Below are 27,744 nucleotides of genomic sequence, written 5' to 3'. Positions count from 1 at the left end.
TGTCATTCAGCACTCCACACTGCATTCATACCCGTTTCAGGCAGGGCTGTCTCATTCATTGCGTCACACACTTGAAAGCAGACACCCATAACATGAAATGTATATTGGTCACACACTCCATTCACCCAGGTCCCACCCCAAGGGTGTACCCACAACAAACAGTCACTGGGAAGGCTCCAGCCACTCCGGCCTGGCCTTCCCCACAATACCATATATGGAACTTCCACCCAACAGCCAGTCAGGAGAAGGGACAGAGTCAGGGCTTTGGGAAAACAAGGTAACAGGCAATAGAAAGCAAGAGGCCCCAGGTGCCACCCTGTCTCCTATCAGGAATCAGCTGATTCCAATGGCAATGCCTGGGTATCCCGAATGGAGTATACTAGAAGCACCTGTCAAATTCAGCATGGAGCTGCCACCAGCCCATACCCTGCTCTGTGAGCCACAAACAGCTGCTCAAGAACATACACTAGGGGTACAGGGTTGTACCCTCACCCATTGGTGCCATAAGGGTATCCAAAGGGGCTGCTCACCACAACCAAACAGAGGAAGAGCTGCACTGCCAGGAGTCCCACACGGATTCCTGTGCAGAAAATAACACAGAACACACATGATGAAAGGAGTACAGGACAAGGAGTTGGAGGCCCTGTCCCTCCAATGCATTTCCAGCATCACAAAGCCCATACATTGCATTTGAGAGTAAGTCCTGTCACAAAGCCAGTGGAAAAAATGACAAAGTGATACTGCAATGAAGTTCCCTGCCTGTCTGTGCGTACCACCAAGAATTGACTAGGGGTCACGAGACAGTGCATGATGGGCCTGAAAATGTAATGTGGATTCACCCCGAGTCACTCACCCTTGGTATCCTTCACTTGGCATGGGCCAGTCACCCTAAGGTCTTTGAATACCATTCCCCATCAGGGATCACAAAATCCAACCCTTTTTAACAGAAATTCACTGTGAGATTACGGGTGGACTCTGCAAAGACTTGCAGGTTTGTGAACATTCCTCCCATAAGATCCACAAGGTTTGCCGACCTGTCCTTGTCACAGACCGGTCTGGGTCTGGGAACCCACTGTTGTGGTCCACAAACCATTGAACTTGCCAAACAATTGAGAACACTGTGAGAAACATGACATTAGGGGTAGCAGCAATCTTAACCTTGTAAACTGGACTTACATGCAAAATAACATGTACATTTTCCACAGGCAGCTCTCACAGGCCTCCAGACACAGATATGATAACAAAAATGGTTACCAGGCTTGATATAGGTTTATGTCAGCCCCCTCAGCATCAACTGGACCCAGGTAAAACTGGAAGCAACAGTCAACCACACTCCTACCAAAAATTGGGATTCACAGGTTCAGACCCTCACCCAGTGGGGAGGGGATTATATCCGGAGGAGATAGTAAGAGTCTAAAGGAAGTGATAAGATGAAGAGAAGGTGGTGAAGAGCTGGAGGGGGGGGTCATAGAAGAGGAGGCATAGAGAGGTTGAAGATAGGAGTCACATCAGTAAGAGAGATAGAGTAGTAGACATTGTTGACCGGAGGTGGTGGTGGTTAACCCCAGGAGGAAGTGGTAACAATTGGAGGAGGTGGAGGTGAAAACACTAACCGAAGGAAAGAACAAGTAACTGAGTGGGCACAACGCAGGTGGCACAGGCAGGAAGATGCACAAAACCCAGGCAGGGAGCACAGAGCTGCAAGGAAATTAGGAGAATAATAGACCAGGAGGCAAGGCTGAAATTGGAAAAAAGGGCATGGAAAGTAAAGAGTGGTAGCAGAGACTCAAGGCTCCAACTACAGTTCTTTAAGACATTTGAATTCTACCAATAACCTCATGGAGGTGACAAAGAGCTACATCCTCCAGGAAGTCTAAAGAGTCGATTCAGATTTTGACTTTTTTGGGACTCTTGTTGCTAGTTAGCCATGAGTACAGGTCAGCGGAAAGCTGGAATTTTGCTATTCAGCAAGAAGCAGCAACCACACTTGGAGAAGAGGGAGGGAGAGCGACTCTGGTTATCCTTTGGTCGTTTCCATTTACTAATTTAACTTTTGTTTTCATCCTTTGAGATTGTAAAAATAAAGCCTGCAAACCAGACTTCATGAGTTCATTCATTTATGTATCCGTCCTGGCTTCTGTGACAATGCACAAAGTTCACAGTTAACCCAACATTGATCTATTGTGGAATGATAGAAGATCCGGGCAAAGTAAAGAAAATGACAACCAAAACACAGGATGGCTTCTCCTGAATTTCTCTAAAAAATAAGCCTATGGGTGAGCAAATCTGCTCTTCTTAAAAAAAATCTTCTATTCCAGGTTCCCATCCTGGACACAATACAGTCACTCACCGTCTGAGGGCTTCAGTGGCCCCACACTCCTATCTTGGCTCTTTGGCATCTGGGTAGCTGTCAACTCCTTTTCATCCTGGTTATCTGGTTCTTTGGAGACCCCTCTTCTTGGGTCACTGGCTTGAGTGTGCTCCACATTAGGCATGTACAGCAAAAGTAAAGAGGTTTTGGTGATGGAAGGCCAAGGTCAAATGTCTCCAACAAGGGCCAGGCCACTTGTTGTGCCCATTTCCCTTACAGGGGACCACAGTCTCTATTTTTAGCCACCCTGCCTTCCTCTACCTCCTGTGGTAATTCAGAATCAGGTGACAGACACTTTGTCATGTTCTTAAGGATTCTTTAGTGTTAAGTCAAATTATGCTTTTTCTCTCTCTAATGTCTGGAGACCTACTTAAAAGTCTAAAGGGTGCTCGTCAGGTTGTCCTCCTAAAAAACAAAGTCTGCAATTCAGAAAACTACTCCAGTGTGAATTTTGCCCTTACCACTTTAAACGCATGTACATCGCCATGAAAACACAAGAAGGTATCTTCCCCAACCCCCCCAACACTGCTTGTGACCTCCTACTTGCAAGCCTGGACTGGCACAAAGGAGGATTTGCTAGTGTCAACATCTGAGTATCAAGCTGTTCTTCACTTCTGTGTTTGGGAAGCATTCCTACCACCTGCTCGAACTGTAAGTCTAGGTCAGTGGGGCTTCTCGGTCTGTCAGAGACAGAGGAGTTGGTGTGAATAAATAGTCATGTCTGAGATGGGGTTTAAGGCCGACAGGCAGGGGAGATATTTTTAATAGGCAGGTTTACCACACTACAATTCCTTAAAGTAAGGAAAAACGAATTAGGCAACATGTGACAAACCCCTGACACTGAAGCGTGGTGAGTGGGGTGATCCAGGAGATCATCCCTGAACTGTCCCTGGGCCTAGTAGTGGGCAGGTGCACATGGTCCCCATGGCTCCCCAAACACCCCCAGAGTCAGACACGGACTTCACCACACTGCTACTACATGAAGACCCTCGACAACACATTGCAGAACCCTCCACCACTATTAAGCATCCCATCGCACCCAGGAAGATCATCAATAATTGGGCCAAACAATTTGAGGCAAGGCAGTCAGGGTCACACTGCAACAGGATCCTCTGAGCACAGTCATTGAGGTGCTAAAGCAGTCCGTAAAGCCTGTCAGGTCATCCAGAGATCACCTGCCTGGCTGTTAAAATTGTAGAATCCTTATCTCGCCTAGCTTGACCACAAACACCTCCATACTCTATGGCTGTCGCGCAATATGCATGTTGGTGGGACATTGGTCATGTGACCTCGACTCACAGGTCCTTGACGCTATCACACTGAGGCCCTGATTCAGTATAGCAAAAACCTATTTGAGGTTCCACAGCAGCTCTCAATCCACCATCTGCCAGAAACAGCAGGGATCACCTCTGTGTCTTTTTTGTGTCAATATACTTTTATTGTACAATTTCTCCCTTGACAAGCCTAACCCGACACCAGTTCACTACATACTCCCAGCCACACAATAGCCAAATTCCAGGTATTCAGATCATGTGACCTCAGGTCCCAGAGGACTTGACCCTCGCCCTCTCCTTGCCTAATTCCACTTTGGCCAGGGTAAAAGTAGCACCATTCATATACCTAAAAAAATAATTGTGTAACTCTTCTCTCTTTATGCCCAAACCTTGGCTTTGGCTTCAGCCTGAGACTCATCCACCACAGACCTGATTGGACTAGGGCGAGTCACATGACTTTTACCTATTATTGTTATTATGGTATTTATTGAGCCTGGACCTAGCTTCGAGAAGCAACAGAGCGCTTTTCAGAGGTATACAACAATTCAGATACATAACAGAGCACTTAACAGAGGTATACAACAGTACAGATGCATAACAGAGCTAGAATGAGTGCATTACAATATTTACTCCTATGGCAGAAATTGTTATATTTGAACTATGATATTTGTTCCCTGTGGGGGTCCACTGCCATATCTGTACTGTGATACGTGCTTGTAGTGGGGGTTTATTGAGATGTTTGAGCTGTGATATCTGCTACTAGGGGGTACAATAAAGATATTTTCTCTAATGGGGAGATTGTGATATTTGCTCCTCGGTGTCCATTATATGTGTACTGTGATCTTTTTTTTTCCTAAAAGTGGAACTTTTATAATATTTGCACTTTGACATTTCGAATGGCTGAACCCCTTCATAATCTGCTCAGCATTCTACTTTCCACCTTACTGCTTACATCGATTAAGCCACTCACAAATGGTAGGTGAACACCAGCAAGCACCCATCTCCAGAATTCAGACCAGCACCATCAAAACTCTTCACCTCTCTCATCATCTTGCATAGCACAACCTCCTGTTGACCCATCATCACACTGGGTGCAACGAAGCCGCCTTTTGGCTACACATACCTCAAGTCCCATTGGCACAAACCATCCAGAAACACAACAGCACACACAGAACCCAGTTCCATCTGATCTGCAAAAGCAGATCAGTTCTGCACTGTTTCCTCTGTTCTTACCAAACTAATCCAACTGAATTTTCTTTCAGATCCCAAAGTGCCAGAACACCATAGAAAATGGGAATGGGAAATATATATGTACAATAGCTGTTGCTCGCGTAACATACACCATTCTAGCATAGTTTATGGGTCAATATTGATCAGTAATTCATAGGGTCACGTCTGTCCCCCTTCCGAAATATCAGAATTACCACAGAATGCTTCCAGGAAGGGGGCTTAGGTCCCTGTGACTTAGTAATGGTCATTGAAAAGGCTAAACTTATGCACGGTATAAGAACAGTATCTAAGTTCCATATATCACACAGGCCTGTATGATATGTCTTTGTACATGTGTAATTATCAAGCTTGTTCCATTGCAAAGTCCCTGTGATGGCATAATTACAACACCTACTTTCAGCTTTAGGGAGGAGGGCCAATAGGAAAAGGAATAGTAGGACGAGCATCACAGGAGAGGGATACCATGACCGATATAAAAGCATGCAAATACCACAATATACAGTGATGCGTCACAGTGTTTCAAGAAATCTACCACTATTTTTTTATAACTATAGTACGTCTTCCATGCGTGCAGTACATGTCAGCCCAGAGTGCAGGTCTCTTTTCCAAACCTAATAGCTTAAGCAAATCTTCCTCATGATAGAGGATCTCTTTAATTTGAACTCCTGGCATGTTATCAAATATGCTGGTAGGACCAGCAATCACAGTTAATGGATTTCAATTGACAGATCTTCTAATTTTAAGCTCAGTCTGCCCTGAGTTCCTTCCAAAAGGAGTTGCTCTGCCTACATGACCAGACCATTTATGTAAGGCTTAACCTTCACCATATTTTTCCATTCTTGTTCACTAAGGAGTTTCTCCTATTTTTTTTTGTATCCGTTATGTGTCTGTAAAGTCAACCTTCGACATATTCTTAATATATACAAATAGTATAAAAACCGTTTCTCAGACTCTATCTTGAGTCATATGAACAATTAATACATTTAAGAGAACCATCAATCATGAACTGAGTTAGAATAGAAAAGAAAAAAAAATAATACATTTGAGAGAAGCAGCAATCCTGTACTGAATTAGAATAGAAAAGATAAAAGAAAGACAAACAACCAAACAAATACAAAGAAAAGGAAGATAAAATTGCATACCATCATATCCCAATCAAGTGCAATGCTACCAACAGATAAAATACTGCCAAAACATCAGCAAGTTAATTATGCTCATCAAGACATAGTGCAGTAAAAAATTTAATTGCCGCAAACGTTACAGAAATCTTCTCTCCAGAAGAAATGTGTTGCCATAGCAGATCACTGGTGAGAGGCTGCCGGGTCACAAATAAGTGTTGTAGATATGACTTTTTCTTGGGCAGTAGTACAGGGCATACGGTGAGCACATGTTTTAAGGTTTCTCTGGTTGTAGGATCATTACAAAATCTCCAAACTGCCGTAGCATTCAGGTCTCTCGTTCTTTGAGCTGCCAGGTGTCTTCTGGGCCATAGATTCATTCTGAATCGTAAAAAGAGTGTCCTGTATTTTTGGCTGTGGTACCTTATTAGATACAATTCAGGGGTATGTAATGGTTTAACTTTGAAAGAGCCATTGTTAAAAATGTGCTATTTGGCGCATTGCTGACAAGCCGTGATCCAATCGTATGTCCATAGTTTAGTTTTGGCCCTATTTGGATTAGTTATCATCATTTCCAATGTGATGTCTGCTGCAGACATGGCTAGGACTGCTTGATTCTTCCACGTTGCCTTGTGCTTGTCATTGGATGGGTTAAGCTTTTGGCCTACCAGGGCCATGAGAGTATTTGTTCCATTGGCTATCATGCATTTCCTGTACAGGATTATTACCTTCCAATGTGATGTGCTTCCATGAAGAGCAAACCTAACTCATGACACAGAATGCAGATTGGTATGCAGGATGGCGAAGAGAGCACTTTATTTCCAAAGGTGATTTTCTATATAGGTCCACAATTGAGTGTCAATGTATTCCCTAGTTTCTGATCTAAAGGTGATAATGGGAATCACCTTCTGTTTATAAAATTTGATGACTGCTCCAAGCTAAATTTTCCATATGTCCTATTAAAAAGGCAGGGTTGGACAACTACTGTGCATAGTTTGGACATTTTTGCTACATGATAGGGGACTTCAAATGGCCGATTATTTAAATTCACTCCTAATTAACAGTATTCATTTACTACTACGAGATGAAGACCTTGTAGATACCATTCAAAATTGTGTTTGAGATGTTGGTGTTTAGTTGCAAATGTCATAATTTTGGTTTTTCCTATGTTTTTCCTATGTTTATGACTAGTTGGTTCTTTGCGACATACAGTTCTAGAGCAGACAGAACATTTTGTACAACTTTAGGTGTTTTTGATAACAATAGAAAGTCCTCCGCGTATAATAGCCACGGTATAGGAGTACAATTTATTTCAGGTGGATCAGCAATAGTAGAGCTTAATGGCGCCCAATGTCAGCTATGAAAAAATTAAAAGTGAAGAGGCCCAGGTGCATCCTTGTTTCAAACCTCTATAGGTAGAGATTGAGTCTGGGAGCAAGCCATTTGGTGCCAAGCGCATCTGAACTGAGCTGTGGATATGCAATTGGACAATCAAAGACCACAAGTAGGCAGCAGCTCTCTGGAAACCTAATCAAAAGCAGCTTTAAAATCTATGAAGGCCATGCAAATTGGCTGCTTTGTTTGTTGTCCATGATATTGATAGTGAGAGCAGATTTGCATTGGTGTCCAAGCCAGATATTAAAACCTGTCAAACATCGTTGTTTTTCTTACGCATTCAGTGAATTCTCCAAGGAGTAGACGAGCAGAAATCTTTCCCGTGATGTCCAATAGTGCATCCAGGCGATAATTTTCCAGTCTTGCATGGTCGCCTTTTTTAAATATAGGCACAACAATGGACCTCCTCCAGATAGATGGTATCTGTTGTTCTCTCATAACCTTCATGACAATTACATGAAGTACGTCAGTCCACTGTTCTGGTGTAGCTTTTATCATACAGTTGGTGAGACCATTGGGTCCCGGGGATCTCGAGGAATTTAGTTTCACTATGCACATCAATATGTCAGCTTTTTTTAAATGTTGGATTGAGACCAGCGATCCACATTGGTGTGCGTGGAGAGGCTTCTATGCAGTTATCTGGATATAATTTGGCAAAATAGTGCACCCATGTTTCTTTGGAAACAGAATTTACTTGGTATGGTATTTGAGTTGTGCAGTTAGCTGCATTCAGCATTTTCCATATCTGGGCACTGTTTTGGGAAGTAATAGTGGCCAACATGAGTGTCGAATCCTTCTATTAGATGCCAGCTCGATGTCGTTTTAGCCCATTTTTATATTGCAATTTCAACATTCGGATTTGACATTATTTGTGGCTACTATGTACACATAATAGCATACGTATTTGCTTTCTCAGGTCTATCTTCTTAGCTTTCATTTCACAGTCAAATGTATGTTTATGCATGGATTGGGGTTTTTGATTAAGGGAACGCTGTGATTTAAATAGTGTTAAAACTTTGGTATATTCGTTCCAGCTGTTGAGTACGTTTCCATTGAAGCCTACTTGGGCAGATCATAGGCTTGCTTACTGTGTGAGCAGTCCAACGAAAACAATTTTGTTCACCATTGAGTTCTAATCCATATCTATAGTGCTCTCGACAGATGTGCCACTTCCATGATATCGTGATTGGTTTGTGATCGCTGTATGATTGAGGGATCACTTGAAACCTGTGAATATTATTTGGCATTTTTCGTTGAACAAATGCATAGTCAATTATGGCCGATTGTTTGGCATGCTTCTATGTTGGTTTCGGAGGTGTATCTCCTTTTAGGGTGCCATTGAGTATGATAAGGTGTTTATCCTGCATTAGCTCAAGCCATCTCAATACTTTCCCACTTCCGCTCCCTTTTTCTCCAGGAGACAGTGGAGGTTTAGATCACCTGCCAGCAAAGTATAGGTGACATTATTATTCTGGATAATTAGCTGAAACATCTGCTCGAAGTGAGACAAAAATGTTTACTCTGTGATACCTGTGTGATTCCAATATACATTCAAAACCACGAGTGTCGCAGCGGATGCTTTTATTCTGACTAGTTGAGTGTAAATGTTGGGGGTGGCACAGTGCTCTAATGTGAGCCCTACATTTGCTTTTACGGCAAATACAAGTCCTGCTGAGGGTCGACCTGTAATCCTGTTTTAGCAGGCACAAGAAAAAGATTGTAACCTTCCCATACCGGTGTATTCGACTACCACGTCTCTTGGAATAGAATGATGTTATAGCTTGCTAGGTGATTATGATCTTTAGATAGAACATGTTTAAACCCCTGGCTGTTCCAAAATACTAATTTACATGCGCTTTGACTCAAGGTGCAAGCTGGTTATGAGTTGTGAAACCCTTCATTTGCCTGCGGGTAATTTGAAGACTGAAATTTCTGCAGGTATGCAAGTGTGATGGATCTGACCTGTTGATTCAGAGCTTCATGTTTGCTGGAGCATGATATTCTTAAAGTTGGCGTGACGTCAATTCCACGCGGGCGTTGTTGTTGAAGGCAGGCTTTTCAATGCCGCATGAGCTATTGCGAAGATGGTCTTGTCTTTGATAAAGCGTGTTTCTCGCCTGCCATATCATATTTAATACGATACCTGACTGAATCCAGATCCTGGCTTGAGTCAGATCATGGACATATGGGAATTCGACTTGGCAAATGTGTAAGGAGGAAAAATCTTCTAAGCTTAGAATGTCACTGAAGAAGTTCATTATGATAGAACTATTTAAGGTATACATTTGAAAGGTCCCTCCACGCGAGTGAATTAGTAAATAGTGCAGATTTCCACTGCATTCTTGTAATTTGTCTTGTTTCTTTCCCGCTTGGTATTCTTTGTTAGCATGATAATGTGATTGTTCATTATGTCTGACTTAGAGTAGTTAAGTGCCTCACTGTGAGCATCAGGAAGAGGTCTCTACGTCTTGAGGTTGTAATCAGGTTTGCTCATAAAGATTTCAAGGGACTTCACTATCTCATTCCTTCTTTGCTCGAGGGTTAGATGTCGGGAATGGCAGCTAGAGATGGAGTTAGGATGTGTTTTTTCATTTTTGGAATTTAAATAATGTGTCTGGCTTTTCATGACATGGGAAGTGGTGATCTTATCTAGAGTACTCACTGCATATATCAGATCATCAATTGGCTCGTGCTGAGTAGTGAGCTGTGATATAGTTAATGTTGTGATACCCTTGGTTATAGAGGCCACTTTATCTCTCTTTTTTGTTTTTTTGATTTGTTGTGACACATCTGATGTTGCTTTAGCTCAGTGTCCCACTCCTAAGTAATGGCACAGATGCTGTACTTTCAGGGGTAATTATGTGGACTGGTGGCGATAGGCTGCTGGTCTGGTGGTATAGGAAGGGAGGCACATCAGATCGTTTGACGTCCTACTATTTCTGGACGTGGTGCCACAGCACATGGGAATGCATAGATGTAGAATCCAAGTCGGTCCCTGCCTTTACTCAGCAATCCATTTTCAGGGAGAGTGTGCACGTGGGCAGATGCAACTGCTTTCTGTGTGATGTACTGCCACAGTTCTGACTATCATTGAGGGCTAACCACACATGATGGGCTCATCTGGGTAAGCTAGTGTTGCAGTTGTTCTACATTTCAAGTAGTAATGTACTTTCTGATCTGTACCAGAAAGGTTATTTCCTGAAGAGGCTGTACACAGGTGGGGAAATGCTTGTAATATAGCCTCTGTATCGTTTGGGTCATTTTCCTCCTCCCCCAGTATCATTCAAAATTGCATGTTCCTGTCTGGACCACGATATATATTTCTTGATCATCATGTTGTTATCGTGATCATCCTCATTTTCTGCCTTATCAGTGGATGAGGGTGGTGGAGACAGAGACCTTCAATTATCAATCCCCTTCCACTGTCCAACTACCCAATGTGTGGTTCTTCCCTTATCCTCTGTAGATATGTTCTGAACACCTCTGCCTTCTGCCTCTGAGATGGTAGAAGGAACTGAAAGTGCAACCTCCTCTCTGCTTCCTAGTGCATGTTCAATGCCGCGGTGCAATACCTGTGCATGCACTTGTACTGGTGCATTTACTCCAGAACAAATTGTGAGAGGGGGTGGAATGTGACAAGGATGATACCTTTAATTGGCCCTGTGCAATTCTGGCATCGCCCAGTGAACACATCAAGTAGCTACTCCAGAAGTGAAAAGACCATGAGTTGTATGTCTCCCTCTGTCTTTGGCTTATTTGGGTGCTGACACATTTTCCAAAACTTGTTGTTCACTCACTGACTGGTATGTTACCCACCTCTTGATTCTCTGCTGCTTTCTACCACAAAATCATGCGAGCGCGACAAAAACAGAAGCGGCCCTTATGAATTCTGTGTTCTTGCTTCTCTTACTCACATGTATCACCAGCTGGCATGTGACTCATTCACTCACTTCAATAGACATACACTGGCAGTGGTGTATCATCCACTGCCCCACATTTTTCGCTAATTCCTCCCAGAGAAAATACAAAAGAGTCAGTTTGGCACAAGCTGCCCTGAGGGATTACTGCTTCTCATGCTCCTCCACCAGGGTGTCACCAAATGGCATGTGGTTCGTCCACACATTTCACTATGACTGGTAAATCTCCAGTCTCCCCGAATGTCTGCTTCTTGTTCCTACAAAAACCACATGAGCTTGGCTCTCATGCAGTCTGCCCTCAGGGATTCTTTACTCCTCCCGCTCCTCCTCCCATGCCTCACCAGTGTCACATGTCTCATTCACTCTCTTCAAGAGACTGTGGCCCATCACCTGCCTTCCAAAACTCTGCTACCTCCTTCCACAGAAATCATGCACGCTTGAGTGTTGCACAAGCTACCCTCAGAGATTTCCTTCTCCTCAGTAGTGTGAAGCACACAGCGGTAGAAGCGTACCAAAAACAGTAGTGGAACTGTGGTCTCAGCAGGGGAGAGGTTAGGCGGAAGCATAGTGCAACATTTTACAAGTTTTGTGACCAGGGCATTCTCTCTCTCTCTCTCTCTCTCTCTCTCTCTCTCTCTCTCTCTCTCTCTCTCTCTCTCTCTCTCTCTCTCTCTCTCTCTCTCTCTCTCTCTCTCTCTCTCTCTCTCTCTCTCTCTCTCTCTCTCTCTCTCTCTCTCTCTCTCTCTCTCTCTCTCTCTCTCTCTCTCTCTCTCTCTCTCTCTCTCTCTCTCTCTCTCTCTCTCTCTCTCTCTCTCTCTCTCTCTCTCTCTCTCTCTCTCTCTCTCTCTCTCTCTCTCTCTCTCTCTCTCTCTCTCTCTGGTATTCCATTTTCTCTAAACTCTATGCAAATGGCACTTGTGTTTTACGTCCTCTTCAAATCATTGAATCTTTCTCACAAAACTGTGTGAGCAAAAACCTACCCTAAATCTAAGCCTGAGTCTCCAGTCACTCAACTGCCTCAGCCTATCCACCTTCTTACTCAACTGCACTAACTCTGCTGCTATGTATCCCCCTTACCTACTTTTCCTAAGCTTTCCTCCAGCAGCAGCCTCTTGCTTCTCTGAAAGCTGACACAGACTAAAAAAGTGCCCCAACCACGTGTCCATCTTTAGGTCGCGTGCTCGAATTTTGGTCAAATGTCGTAAAAGGTTTGGCTGAAGTTAACCTGGTCGAATCAATCGAAAAATACGTGTGGTTCGCGGCTCTAGCTATACATTTCATGCAGGCTTATTCCTTAGTAAGAACGCCATCCCTATCCAGTGCGGCAGGTATCTCTAGTACTATTAAATCTGTCTACCTTCTTCTGTATGTTGTATTCATCCCCCCACAATATCAAATAGTCTAGCACTTTGGCATGCTGTCCCAAACAGGTACTTTCCACCTTTACAGTCCTTCGCAATCTTAAGCAGTACTTCACCACAAACTGTCCCCTCTTGGCAATTCATTAACTGCACAGACACTTCTGCTACTAAATGTCCCCATGTACAACAGTTATCAATCTTATCCTTGTGATTCTGCTCCGTGACACCCGATTATCCTCATCCTTTTCTCTGTGGTTTACATCCAGTCACCCAAGCCCTGACGTCAGACCACAGCTAGGCCCTAGTGATCTGTCTGTCAGAGAACTTGACAGAGATGCCGCGAGGACAGTTCCTTCCTGTTTCCATGTCAACTGCACCTTCCCACACTCCCGCCACGCCTCCAAACCAGCTAGCAGCAGCTGTGAGTGGCACGCCTGTCAGTGATGTAGCACGGCTTCTAAGGGGGACAATCAAAACAAAAAACAGACATTTGCGCATACCACTAGGGTTAGAAAAGAAACAGTCTGCTACTCCAGCTACCGCCCTGGTCCATGCTATTTATTGGGGATGCTTATTCAGGAACCAAAATAACCGTTGACGTTCTTAACCTTCAAGAAAGTTATATTAGTGAATTTAACCCAGTAGCAATACATAAAGATAATCCCTAACATATTTCCATGGTGTGTACATTAAGGATCTCAGTCTTTGTAGCTAATGGCACTACTTTATGGTGAGGCAGCCCTTCAGAGGAGGATTCTGCCTGATAAAGGGTCTGGGAGCACTTTCACTGCGCATGCTTCAGCAGCTGACTCTTATGGGGGAAGCAACACAATTATTGGGGAGAGGACTGCCATTACTACATGTTAATGCTCAACGCTGGTAAGTAAATCTGATGGGAGAACTGTCCCTGACTGGGAGTGCCTTGGCCAACGCAGTAACTGTTCCAATGTTTCACAGTGCCTGGAAGAGGGAGGTGCGTTTGGTCTCCGCCATGAGGTCCTGGGAAGCCAGCCTTTCAAGCATCAAAGACAAGAGTCATGCGATCTTCCTCGCAGTCAAAGCACTGCGTTCTTGTATCCCCCTCTCTTATCAAAAATCGTAATACGAGTTTATCTACGAATTTACATTCTTACAAAGCTTCATTGTCTTTTATTAAGGTTTAATATATTATAGTTCCATGCTGTTATTTTCATGCAGATATGCCATGTTATTAGTTTTCGTAATGGCTTGTAAGATGTGACCTTCAATAAAAACCTTTTAAACTTGAAAAAAAAAGCACTACGTTCTACTTCGCCACTGGTGTTTCCACACACACACAGCCATTGTGAGAACCCCATGTCCTTTTTCCATTTCCATTCACGGATTCAAAGCAATGCCTTTTAAAAGACGACAGCAATATAGGGAACTGGATCGAATAGAATGTCATGGCATCTGCCAGTAGCTCTATTCAGTCAGAATAATGACTGGAAAGTGCCGCATATAAATCTTTTCTTCATAATCCCATTCCCTCTTGTATTAAGAATAACGAGTGGCTGCTGCGTGGCTTCTGAGTTTTCTCGTCGCTGATCCGTCTGATAATCTGGCATTACCCCAGCCCGGGGGTCAAGTGAGGTAGCAAGAGGGAGTCCCTGCCAAGAGAGAGTGTCAAGAAAAGAGTCACAGAGTGGCAGCCGGGATTTCAGATAGTATGCCAGACATAGGAGGTTTCCCTGTTAGAATCGAAGCATCACTTCTTACTGAATTACAAACGACCACTGGCCAGTAACAGGACACGATTCAGAGAGGTGTGAAAACATGCCATTCAGCGAAGTAGTTAACGTATTTCATGCAGTTCTTTAAAGAACCCTGTGCGTCACCTTTCAGCCGCGTCCATGCTTTTTGTGACTAGTGCAGGGAGAGCACAGGCAGGGCGAAAAAGGTTTCTGAACACAGCAAAACACATCAAGCCAATTACATGTTGTGACGCACATGGTGGCCATCACACTGTGAGGCGGGCCTGATCAACATGCCTGTCCCTTGTTTCACACGGTGGCCCTGGCTTTCTTGGGGGGGCTAACGTGCAAGTGGTGTGTAGCCCTTTCCTCCCGGCATATTTAAGAAATGGGCAATTACCCAACACTTAGACATGCATTGGTTCCGAGCAGCCACACAGGTCAAGAGGTGACACTAGTCGGCTCCTGTACTTCCACCCAGTGGGGTGCTGAGAGGCGATTCCATAGGACACGCCATAAAGAACCCAACCTCTTGAATGCTTGTTGGAAATGTGTACTGGAATGCTCATGCTCCACATGAGCATGGCTGCAGGGGGCTCTGCAAGGTCGCCAGGAGCCAGAAATGGCTCTAATCTACACTGTGAATTGTATGTTTCTGTCCTTGGCTTTGAAAAACAGGTTAAGTGTAAACCTGAGGCAGAAGGAGTACATTATTGAAAGCATGCATTTCTGAAGTGGCGAGGCGCTCAGTGGTTTGCAGTCAGAGCCGCTTGTCACATGCCCCCAAGTGGAATTTGTATCTGGCTCCCATTGTAAACATGGGGTAACTTCAATATATGCAGACCAAATTGTGCATCAGCAAATGCACATTGCTCATTGCGTGAGTTGCAATGTTGCATGGAATTCGAGGCGACAGGAACTGTCTAAATTCTGCGTATTCCATCTTTTTTGTGACAGAAGCAGGATCACAGTGAGTGTGTTCTTTCGAACATGCAAAAGCAAGGATCACACCATATCATTGCTGTTGTCCACTAGCATTGTACATTGTAATGGCTTTCTTTTTTATGTCTTTAGATTGTTGTTCGTGATTGGGCAACTTTTTAAATTGCATTGTTTGGATTATGTTTTCCTGCATCGTTAAACTTGAGGTCGTAAGCATGCAACTATATACAATGGCCCTCATTACGACCCTGGCGGAAAGTGACTGACCTGACCGCCATAGCGTAAATAGCGTTTCCGCCATGGCACGACGGAGCAAAGTGCGGCCAATTCCGACCCATCGGGCACGAGCACTACGCCATGGCGGAAGTGCAAAGTCCGCGAGGGCGGAAATGTCCCCAAAACGCGCCTCACCGCCGTCGTACGGCGCCCTAGGTGCAATTCTGCCACCCATCTTAGCGGTCACCGTAATGAGCGGCAACCGGAAAGTACGGTGACCGTAAACATACGGAAACGGAAGTAAAAACATGGGCCCGGAACGGGAAACAGCACGCCGTACACCTATAAAATCAGAATTCCCACACAACCATTAAAAATACTACCCTGAGACACATCCCAACCCGTCATCCACCCCAGTGAAAGCAATAGAAATGGGAAAAGTAGTGAAAAAAGCGTGCGACTGCAAGCGGCAGGTCCACTTCTCCCGTGAGGAACTCACCGTGCTTACAGAGACCCTCCAGGAGAATGCTGCCGTCGTCTTCTCCACGCAAATGACCAGGACGGCACTTGCGAACAAGAAGGCCATATGGGCCCTGGTGGCACAGCGGGTAAGTGCGGTGGGGACCGCACCCCGCAACCCACTGCAATGCAGAAAGCGATGGGACGACCTGCGGATACGCGTACGGAGCATACTATCCGCCAATCGCAACATTGCCACAGCTACCGGGGGAGGATCGGAATCACCCATCAAGTTGACCCCCTGGGAAGAAATCTGTGCCTCCACCATTGGAATGGAGAGTATAGAGGGAGTCGGAGGGATGGAGAAAGGAGTGCAGACATCCGAAGAATCCGGTAGGTGGGCCAACTAATACAATGCCAAATCCACAATGTCCAATCACGTGAAGTACCATGTGTCCACATAGTGCAACAGTAACACATGTCCAGGAGAACGTCCACATACATTGGCCTGACAGCGCACTTTAAAACTCACATTAAATACATAAATAATTAAAAACCCTAAAAACACCCTCTACACGTGCAGCAGGCACACCATAACTGCAGGCTGCAAAACAACTGCATCCTCAATCCACACAAAAATGAAACCACCTCCAAGGCCCCGACCCAAATCACCCTCAGGTACCACCCCAATGCATGTGATACATTGCCATTCCAATTTCCACAGACCCATAAATAACGCTCGCCCTCCTTTACTCCACCACAGGGTCCGATTCAAACGACGAGCTTCAGGACACCCCTACCAGCACACCTGCAAAGAGGGCCAAGAGCAACGGCCAAAGACCCTCCACCTCAGCTGCACGCATCAAGACACGGCAGCAGCACAAATCAAGTGGCAGCACACAGGAGGGAACATCAACAGGCACCCCAGCAGCCAGCATGCCCACAACAGCACCACCACAGGTCCCCCCAATGGATGCCACAGAAGGCACTGCCTCTGGTGGCAGCAGCACCATAGGTGACACCCCATTAATGGCAGCATGCTCCGACACAGAAGACGGGGATGTCGGAGTAAGATCCATCCATGACCTGTCTCAATCCCCCTGTTTGTTTCATCCCGTACACCATGAGGATACCACGCAGGGGCACCCACAAGGCGACGACTGGCCATCCCCCACAAGCCCTGTGGCAAGGCAACATGAGGTGACCAGCCCCTCTGTGACACCACCGCAAATGGCCATGGCACAGCAGAGGCAACAGTCCCTCGACCAGGTGATCGTGCAACAGCAGCAACTGGCCACGCTCCTCAAGGACCATGCTGATGAATGTGGGGGTACTAAGGCAGCCATAGAAACATCAACTGAGACGCTTAGGGCAGAAATGGAGAGAAGCACCGAGAGCCTGAGAGTACAAATGGAGAGAAGCACCGAGAGCCTGAGGGGGGAACTGCATGCGACGTCCAAAGACGTATGTGCTGAACTTGCCGCTGTGCGCCGTGTGCTCACTGAGCTCTCACAAACCCTTAGGGAAATGCATGGACGTGAGCAGGCAGAGACATCATCCGTTGCAAGTTCCGTCCAGGGCAGCCCCCAACGTAGATCTGGGAGGAACCTGCGCTCCACAGGCAGGGGTGCCCCTGATACCCGGAGAGGGGGCTTGCAATAGCGTCTGCCCACTGACAATGAGCATCTGCGGACACTGGTGTTCGGGGGGGAGGTAGGAGGGTGGAGGGGGTGTGTTGGGCTTACTTGGGTGGCGGGTCGATGGGGTGTGTAACATAATTTCACATATGCTATAAACATTTCACAATCATCCAATGAGATGTGTGGACATTGATCTTTGTGTACGAGGCCTTTATAGGCGTACAGTCCATATTGTGCATGTTCCAGATACACACAGTGCCACAAGTCCCGTGTCCATGTATCAGCCACCAGGCGTGAGTGCTAGAAGCATGAATCTATGAGCATCTGACGAATGTCACGGCCCTCCTGTGCCTCGCGGACTCCTTGAGGTGCTGCCACATCCCCACCCTCATCATGGCCATCTTCAGGTGCTTGCAGTTCTGCGTCAGGGGGCATGGGCACATTTCTACGTACGCACATGTTGTGTAGCATGACACATGCCATGACCATCTTTGCAACCTTCTCATGGCGGTACAGGAGTGCCCCGCCAGACCTGCTGAGGCAGTGGAAACGAGTCTTCAGTAGGCCGAATGCCTGTTCTATGACTACACGGGTACGTGAGTGGGCATGGTTGTAGTCCTCCTCATGCTGGTTCTGTGGGTTCCGGAGTGGTGTAAGGAGCCATCTCTTCAGTGGATACCCGGCATCACCTGTATGTGGACAATAAAGGATGTTTGTGGAATGACATTGCTACGTACGCACCTCCCCCCCTTCCTGCCAGGTCATTGCCGCATCACATACCCCACATCATCATGCATGAAATGAGACTCACCGAGTAGCCAGGATCTGTTCCCTGCGTGTCGCTCCATGTAGCGTGGTATTGTAGAGTTCCTCAAGACCATAGAATCATGGGTTGATCCAGGAAATCGGGCACAACAATGTGTAATGATCCTGTTGGAGTCAGACACCATTTGTACATTAAGAGAATGAAATTGTTTTCGGTTGCGGTACTGGGCCTCCATGGCATGTGGGACGACCAATTCCACATGGGTGCAGTCGATGGCACCAATGCAACCCGGTATGCCGCCAAGTGCATGGAATCCCACTTCTGTGTACGTAATTTCCTGCTCCCAGCGTGGTAGAGAGATGTAGTTGTCTGCGTGCTTCAGGAGGGCATCGAGCACTTGCAATCTTGTCCGTGAGAACAGTGGCTGTGAAACGCCATGCAACTGTCCGACTGTGTGCTGGTAGGTGCCTGTGGCCAGGAAGTGGAGTACAGACACCACCTTCAGTAGGGGTGGGATGGCGGTTGGGCTATCTATCATGCTGACAAGGTCAGCCTGTGTCATGTCCACAATGGCGGTTATGGTGTCCCGGTCCAAACGGTAGAGGGTGTGGATCTGCTCAGCAGTGAGGTTGAACGGATGAGCTCGGAGGCGTGGGATTGCGGGCTGCCTGCGTGGTGGTAGTGGCTGTGCTGGTGGGCCTTGCTGGCCCTGCCTTGCCCTCCTCCTCCTCCTGCGTCTCCTCTGTGCGGCCGGTTGTTGTAGTAGTTGGTGTTCGTCTTCTTCTTGAAGTTGGAGTACTTGCAGTGCTATCAGGTCCCCCAGGGCCAACATCGCTAGTCCTGCTGGTAGCATTTTGGAGTGGGTGTGGTTGTGGGAGGGGGTTGGGTGTGCAATTTATGTGTTTTCAGGCTGTATAGCCTCCACCTGTGGTGATTCATTCCACCTGTGCCAGCTGCAATCCCCTTTGGGCGAGCACCGTACCGAGATTCACCGACGGGCGGGGCGTCCCATTTGTGAGTGAAGCCAGTTGCCATTTACACACACTGCCGCACTACATGGATGAATTTGTGATTTCATGCGGTCACAGATGCCTTTTCGACGTGATGTTGCAAATGAGGAATTCGAGGGACAGCGCTTTCGGTTTTCAGCTAGCGGCGAGGAGACGCCCACAGGTCTGACTGCAAATATAACGTTCTATTGTTTCATGTCCTTGGGACAGGGGCCATGGCGAGTATGCTATGATTGATATGGATAGTATGGGATGCGCAATAGCGTAGTGGACAAAAAGGCAGGACGTTCCCAAATACATGTTACTTCACAACACTAGAATTCCGGCCTGGAGAACAGTGGATTTTGCAGACTGCATTACGCACAGACTCAATGGAAGTTTCAAATGTGATGTGAGTATATAATCAGGCGTTTTCATACCGGGATGAGGGAATGATGTATGGATGCATGGACAGATGATTTGATGGAGAGTTTGCCATGTACAGGGCTTTATGGAATCTATCCACCTCCCCTGCGCTATGTCATGCAGAGCTGCCATAGTGGGACCATCGTCTTTCTGCCCTTGTTGAACCCTCCCTGTCTCGACGCGCCTTCAGGCACTTGTGTCTATGCACGTTACTAATCCCATCTGATGGATTCTGTCTTCACAGACGCATGCACACAAACACTCGTTTGTAATGCTGTTTTCACCTCGATTTTTATGGTTGTGATTCGCAAGTGATTTTTGGGTGGGTATATTCCTTTTGAGTGGGCTAGCATGCATATGGCTGTAGATTTAGTGTGATCATTGAAGTGAGTTATACAATTGTAGTTCTGATGCCCATACCATTCTTTTTCATTTCATTTGGGTGACAGGTATCTCCTCCCCTTTTGCCGCTGCCATCTGTACGCCACTCCTGCAGATGGCTTTTACTCCCGACACCTGCTGCTTCGTGTCAATCAGTGGAGCACCATTACGATCTTATGGGACGATCGCCAATGGGCCACATGCCCTTACGCAGTGCTAGTGGCTAGGAGCAACATATCGTCCTTTCTGCTGGACTAGTGCCTACCTGATGGGACGGCCCTGCGGTTCTAGGCGCTTCTGTGTTGCCTTTTTGGACGTGAATGTAGCCCCTGTGTACCATGATGGAACAGGGCGTCACACAAGCAGAAGCTGGTCATTTCTTGCGGATGCAGCCCACAATACTGGAATGTATTTAGGAGTTCATGACCTAATGGCTGTATGGCCCTTGGTGGTTTTGTGGTGCATTAAATGTCTATTCTGTTTTTGTTTGTCTCATTTATCTGCTCATGTTGCTGTACTTGGACCTTCAAATGCCTGTGCTGCATCAGTGCGGCAATGGTGCCATGGCAGATATGGATGCCCACTCACAAGGCACTTGGAGCCCCTGGATTCATTTGTTTGTTGGCATGCATGGGTGACTTGTTCATTTCACTGGTTGCATAGTGTGACTTCATTGCACCTACGAGGAGTTGTGCAATGTGGCCAGGGAGTGGTGTACAGGCACTCAGTAGGGCCGTTTACGGTTGATTCGCGATGCTGTACTTCTCACCATGGCGGAATGGTACTTTCCGCCATGCTTGATGGCGTTAGGTACATGTCCGCTAGGGTCGGAATTCGCGTACCGTTGCGCCATGGTGGTAATTACGGTTTGGCATGGCGCGCGTGCGCATACTTGGTGCAGTTAGCGTTGGCGTTCGCTACGGTGTCGCTAATGGCATCGTACTTTACGGTGACGGGTCGTAATCGCACCGAGCGCTATTCGATGGCGGTATTGCATTTCCGCCATCGTTTTTCGATTTCCGCCAGGGTCGTAATGAGGGCCAATGTTCTTCAATGTGTTATTTATTTATTTTTATTGTACTGATGAAAAACGGATTCACTTCAGAGCGCATGGAGACAAGTGGAAAGTCAAGATTGGGTGTTGAGAAAGAGGTGTTTATGTCTTTAGAAATGTGTGTTACCATTCCAGGATGTTCCCACTCTGTGGGGCAACTCTCAATGATCAGACCAAGAAAATACAACCCGCTAGGGAAACAGGCTCGGTGCACCCGCTTTTGAGAAAGATGAGAGTTTTATTTTGTATACCAAAAGAAAAAGGCAACTGTATTATAAATCCACTGCCACAGAGCTAGCTCTCTGACATCTTTCATACAAGGTTTGGGTTTTAAACACACAGATTGTCACTCATGATGTAATCGATATACAGTATTATTCCGCCACCATCATTGGCTGCCGCCTATTAACATGCTAATGGTTACATGTAGCCCCTTCTTCAATTGATTCCACTGTTTGTTCACTTATCTTCGCCACACGTGAGCAACATCTGTCTCCATCATGTCATGCTGTAAACCAATTGGTCAACATCAACTGGCACCACTCTACCTTTTATCCTAGCCAAGTGACATGCACCTGATTCTCAATATGAACTCAGTGGGACTCTTCGAGGTCAGCCTGGTCCTTGTGGACAAAGCAGCCCTTTTCCTGTCCCAGACAAGTTGGCGCCCCCATCGTGCCCTCTCCACTGTATGGGCATCATTTGTTAGCTCTCCCTGGCACAAAATGTAGATCATATTGTTCTCTGTTTTACTGTTATCAGTCCCTCCCTCCCCAAGAGTGAACTGTCCCAATAATCAATCCAGTTAACAAAGGATTTAGGGCCCATTTCACAGCCAGCACATCTGGTAGTTCAAATGAAGTGACCATCATTCTGGGGGGCGCTAACATCTTAAATCGTGGTTCATGTTTTGGCATCCCTGCCTCTCTCGGTTCATGTGTTGGCCTCCTTGCCCCTCTCAAACTTGAGTCAGACCAGCCAAAGTTCCAGAAGCAGCTCAAGACCTTCCTTTTCTCCTCTGCTTTCTCTCTCACCCGTCCATGCTGACCCACCTGTCTGCGGCATGACTGGTTGCTTGGTTACCCCCAGAGTCTCACTGGGTACTAGGCTCCTCATTGATCAATCTCCCCTGCACTGCCTCCGACCTACCGCACACTAAGGGGCTGTAACTGTAACCTCTACAGCCCCCTGTCTCCTTTCACTTAGCCAGAGCTGCGCCCCCTGGCTGCACTTACACAGAGCAATTTTGCTGCCCTGACTGCACTTCCCCTTTCCCTCTTCCCGGCAATTCCCCCTATCCCTTCCCCCTGCACATTGCGTTGTCGCACTTGCAAAATCTGAATGACACAAGGCCTAGTAAGATTGTTTGTCTTGTCCCCCCTCTATCATCCCTCCCTTGTCTTGTCGTGGCTAGAAAAACTTGTGTACAGGTGTTTTATAAATGGCATATCACTTCCTGAAACCTCTGACTTCGTTCTGAGGAATACAACCTTAGTACTAGTGTGTAGCCCTTCAATTCTTCAGCTACACACATTCCTACCCGATTCAAAAACCTTAATTTATGTGGGGGTTTGTGTGCATGTTACTTTTGCCATGCCTGGGAATTGGGATGCAATGGTATGATATAATATGATATGATAATGTATTTATATCGCGCTCGTATGCAGGTGTTTCAAAGCGCGACCAGGCAAAGGGAGGGGAACAGGGGTGAAAACAAAAACAATGATCTTACTAGGCCGAGTGACATTGAGAACGTGGATGTGCATGGGGAGAGAAAGGGGGAAAAGTGCATGGGAGGGGGGAGAAATTGGAAAGTGCAGAGCATAAGAGTGGACAAAATAAATAATAAGTAAATAAATGAATACATATGGTGATCCAAAGCAGTGGAAGTGCAGCCTTTGAGTGGCCAAGTGCAAGGTTAGTCAGATAGGGAGTATCTGATAAGTGCAGAAAAAGAGTGGGTGCCTGTATCGGTACAGATACAGGCCCCAGCGCGAGGGGTGGTCAGGAAGCAGTGCAGGAGGGTGGCAGGGTGAGCCGGTACCAGGGCCCGATGGGCAGAAGGTGGCCAGGTGCAGCATTGCTGAGAGAGAAAGCAGATCCACAGGGGAGAAGAGGGGCAAAGGCCGAGGCGAAGAGGAAGGTCTTGAGGAGATTCCGGAACCGTAGACGGTTCTCCTCAAGTTTCGAAGTGGCAGGTAGGCAGTTCCAGAGGGAGGCCCCACAGAAGATAAGGATCTACCACCAGCACATTTCTTTGAAAAATGTCAGATGCTAAGGGAGTTTGAGGTGGAGGAGCGAAGGGCTCTAGAGGGGAGGTATTTACGGAGGGAAATTTGAAGGTAATTAGGACCCAGGCCCCAGAAAACCTTGTGCACAATGCAAAGGGTTTTAAATGTAATCCTTGCAACACCAGGGAGCCAATGAAGGGATTCCAGAGCTGGAGAGATAGGATGCCAGGGCTTGAGGCCCAGGACAAGTCTCTCAGTCCTGTTCAGGATTAGTTGTAAAGGGAGGGAGGAGAGTGGATGAAAGTAGATTTAGAAAGAGGCTGTTACAGTAGTCCACCCTAGAGAGAGACAGAGTTTGGGAGACAAGGAGCTTCTGTGGGAAGGAGAGGAAAGGAAGAGTGCCTTTAAGGAGGTGCAGTAAGAGGTTTGACTTTTTGGAGACATCAGAGATGTGTGCGGAGAAGGAAAGTGTGGTGTTACAGATGACCCAGAGGTTCTTAGCTCCGCTGGTAGGGGCAGGAGGAGGGCCAAGGGAGGCCGGCCAGAGAGTGAGGCGAAAGGATGGAGTGGGTGTACCAATGAGGAGGATCTCATTCTTGTTGGCATTTAAACAAAGATCATTTGCGGCACACCAATTTTGAAAGGCGATTAGGCAGTCAGAGATGAGGGAAGGAGAGGAGGTGGCTGAGGGAAGTCTGAAAATGAGTTGGGTGTCGTCAGCGTAGCACTGGAAATTTTACCGGAAAATGGAAATGCAGTAGGCGAGAGTTGCCAGGTATTGATTGAAAAGCCAGTGTGAAAGGTTAGACCGAGGGGAGACGGAAGAAGAGGCCTCATTTTTCAGTTGTCTGTGCAAACATAGCCTGCCAGGATTCAGGCCTCCTTGTAAGTGCAATGCTAGTTTGTGCTAAGATTATCATGTGCATAACATGCTATAGCCTACATCATTGATTCAATGTTTTCCCTCCTATGGTTTTCCTATTCCCGCTAATTGCCCCCCATAACACGTCCCCCTCCCCCTACACCGTCCCAAGTTCATTTCCATACTCTAATATATTTTCCACAATCTAAATCATCTAGGAGAGGCGGTGGTCGGGACATGCATACCAACAACAGTGGAGGTTAATAGAAAAGTTGTTCCACGTCATTGGGACAAGGAGTGTAAGTTCTTGTTCTGTTGATGTTAGGAACCTGAGGGAGCGAATCACAACCATAAAAATCGAGGTGAAAACAGCATTACAAACGAGTGTTTGTGTGCATGCGTCTGTGAAGACAGAATCCATCAGATGGGATTAGTAACGTGCATAGACACAAGTGCCTGAAGGCGCGTCGAGACAGGGAGGGTTCAACATATCACTTCCTGAAACCTCTGACTTCGTTCTGAGGAATACAACCTTAGTACTAGTGTGTAGCCCTTCAATTCTTCAGCTACACACATTCCTACCCGATTCAAAAACCTTAATTTATGTGGGGGTTTGTGTGCATGTTACTTTTGCCATGCCTGGGAATTGGGATGCAATGGTATGATATAATATGATATGATAATGTATTTATATCGCGCTCGTATGCAGGTGTTTCAAAGCGCGACCAGGCAAAGGGAGGGGAACAGGGGTGAAAACAAAAACAATGATCTTACTAGGCCGAGTGACATTGAGAACGTGGATGTGCATGGGGAGAGAAAGGGGGAAAAGTGCATGGGAGGGGGGAGAAATTGGAAAGTGCAGAGCATAAGAGTGGACAAAATAAATAATAAGTAAATAAATGAATACATATGGTGATCCAAAGCAGTGGAAGTGCAGCCTTTGAGTGGCCAAGTGCAAGGTTAGTCAGATAGGGAGTATCTGATAAGTGCAGAAAAAGAGTGGGTGCCTGTATCGGTACAGATACAGGCCCCAGCGCGAGGGGTGGTCAGGAAGCAGTGCAGGAGGGTGGCTGGGTGAGCCGGTACCAGGGCCCGATGGGCAGAAGGTGGCCAGGTGCAGCATTGCTGAGAGAGAAAGCAGATCCACAGGGGAGAAGAGGGGCAAAGGCCGAGGCGAAGAGGAAGGTCTTGAGGAGATTCCGGAACCGTAGACGGTTCTCCTCAAGTTTCGAAGTGGCAGGTAGGCAGTTCCAGAGGGAGGCCCCACAGAAGATAAGGATCTACCACCAGCACATTTCTTTGAAAAATGTCAGATGCTAAGGGAGTTTGAGGTGGAGGAGCGAAGGGCTCTAGAGGGGAGGTATTTACGGAGGGAAATTTGAAGGTAATTAGGACCCAGGCCCCAGAAAACCTTGTGCACAATGCAAAGGGTTTTAAATGTAATCCTTGCAACACCAGGGAGCCAATGAAGGGATTCCAGAGCTGGAGAGATAGGATGCCAGGGCTTGAGGCCCAGGACAAGTCTCTCAGTCCTGTTCAGGATTAGTTGTAAAGGGAGGGAGGAGAGTGGATGAAAGTAGATTTAGAAAGAGGCTGTTACAGTAGTCCAACCTAGAGAGAGACAGAGTTTGGGAGACAAGGAGCTTCTGTGGGAAGGAGAGGAAAGGAAGAGTGCCTTTAAGGAGGTGCAGTAAGAGGTTTGACTTTTTGGAGACATCAGAGATGTGTGCGGAGAAGGAAAGTGTGGTGTTACAGATGACCCAGAGGTTCTTAGCTTCGCTGGTAGGGGCAGGAGGAGGGCCAAGGGAGGCCGGCCAGAGAGTGAGGCGAAAGGATGGAGTGGGTGTACCAATGAGGAGGATCTCATTCTTGTTGGCATTTAAACAAAGATCATTTGCGGCACACCAATTTTGAAAGGCGATTAGGCAGTCAGAGATGAGGGAAGGAGAGGAGGTGGCTGAGGGAAGTCTGAAAATGAGTTGGGTGTCGTCAGCGTAGCACTGGAAATTTTACCGGAAAATGGAAATGCAGTAGGCGAGAGTTGCCAGGTATTGATTGAAAAGCCAGTGTGAAAGGTTAGACCGTGGGGAGACGGAAGAAGAGGCCTCATTTTTCAGTTGTCTGTGCAAACATAGCCTGCCAGGATTCAGGCCTCCTTGTAAGTGCAATGCTAGTTTGTGCTAAGATTATCATGTGCATAACATGCTATAGCCTACATCATTGATTCAATGTTTTCCCTCCTATGGTTTTCCTATTCCCGCTAATTGCCCCCCATAACACGTCCCCCTCCCCCTACACCGTCCCAAGTTCATTTCCATACTCTAATATATTTTCCACAATCTAAATCATCTAGGAGAGGCGGTGGTCGGGACATGCATACCAACAACAGTGGAGGTTAATAGAAAAGTTGTTCCACGTCATTGGGACAAAGAGTGTAAGTTCTTGTTCTGTTGATGTTAGGAACCTGAGGGAGCGCGGCATCCCTGTATTGCAGGTGTATGGATGTCCAATATTTCTTAAATTGGTCCTGAAGGATGGTAAGGCCTGAACCATGCATGGCTGTGCCAGTAACAGAGAGAGCCTTGAACTTGATGCAGTCATTAACCGGTAGTCTGTACAATTGTTTCAGAGATGTTACATTGTGGATGTTGGTTAAAGCTAGAAGATGAGCCCAGCAGCTTTGTTCTGAAGTCATAGAAATTTCTCCATCACCTATTGGGGCTGCGGTTGGAAATGCTGTTTGCAAAGTCAAGTCTCAATAGGATGCTGTGTTTACTTAGTTAGGCTTGGTGGTGGGTTTTAAAGTGAGTTGGGGGTGATGTTTTTCGCAAGTCAACAATGATAATTGCAGTTCTAGAAAACAGAGTTGACTAGTTCACTAGTTACAGCTTCTCATTGACTCATACACCCTGATTCCTGACAATTTTTGTTGGGGTCAGAGCAGATTGTAAATTCCTAGACTAGGCGAAGAAAAGACTAGAAGGGTGATTTTGGATTTGTCCTGTTTAAGGGCAGCTTTTTTTTAAATTAATCCAGCCCTGTATGGCTTTAAGGCACTTTGGGATAGTGACAGACAGGAAAGAGGAAGTGTTTTAGGAATAGCTGAGAGGAGTAATAGTGAATGACTAATTGGGTGTGATATGCATACATGTGTAAATGTAGGCCTAAACCTCTGATGACGGATAGCAGAGAGAGTATGTAGACCTAGTAGAGGATGTGAGAAAGGACTGAACCCCGGGCAACCCCACAATATAAGGCATTGGAAGGGATGAAAAGGTGTCTAAATATTACTTTTTGAGTACTCTGATCCAAGAAGAAGGTGATCCAATCTAGAGCACGACTGGAGATATACCAAGCCTTGACACGCTCAATGAGAGAGGCATGATCCATGGTGTGGAAT

Source organism: Ambystoma mexicanum, chromosome 4q (assembly GCF_040938575.1).
Source record: "Ambystoma mexicanum isolate Mex_15411 chromosome 4q, UKY_AmexF1_1, whole genome shotgun sequence".
Classification (NCBI taxonomy): Eukaryota; Metazoa; Chordata; class Amphibia; order Caudata; family Ambystomatidae; genus Ambystoma; species Ambystoma mexicanum.
Note: the sequence above shows the minus strand (reverse complement) of the source record.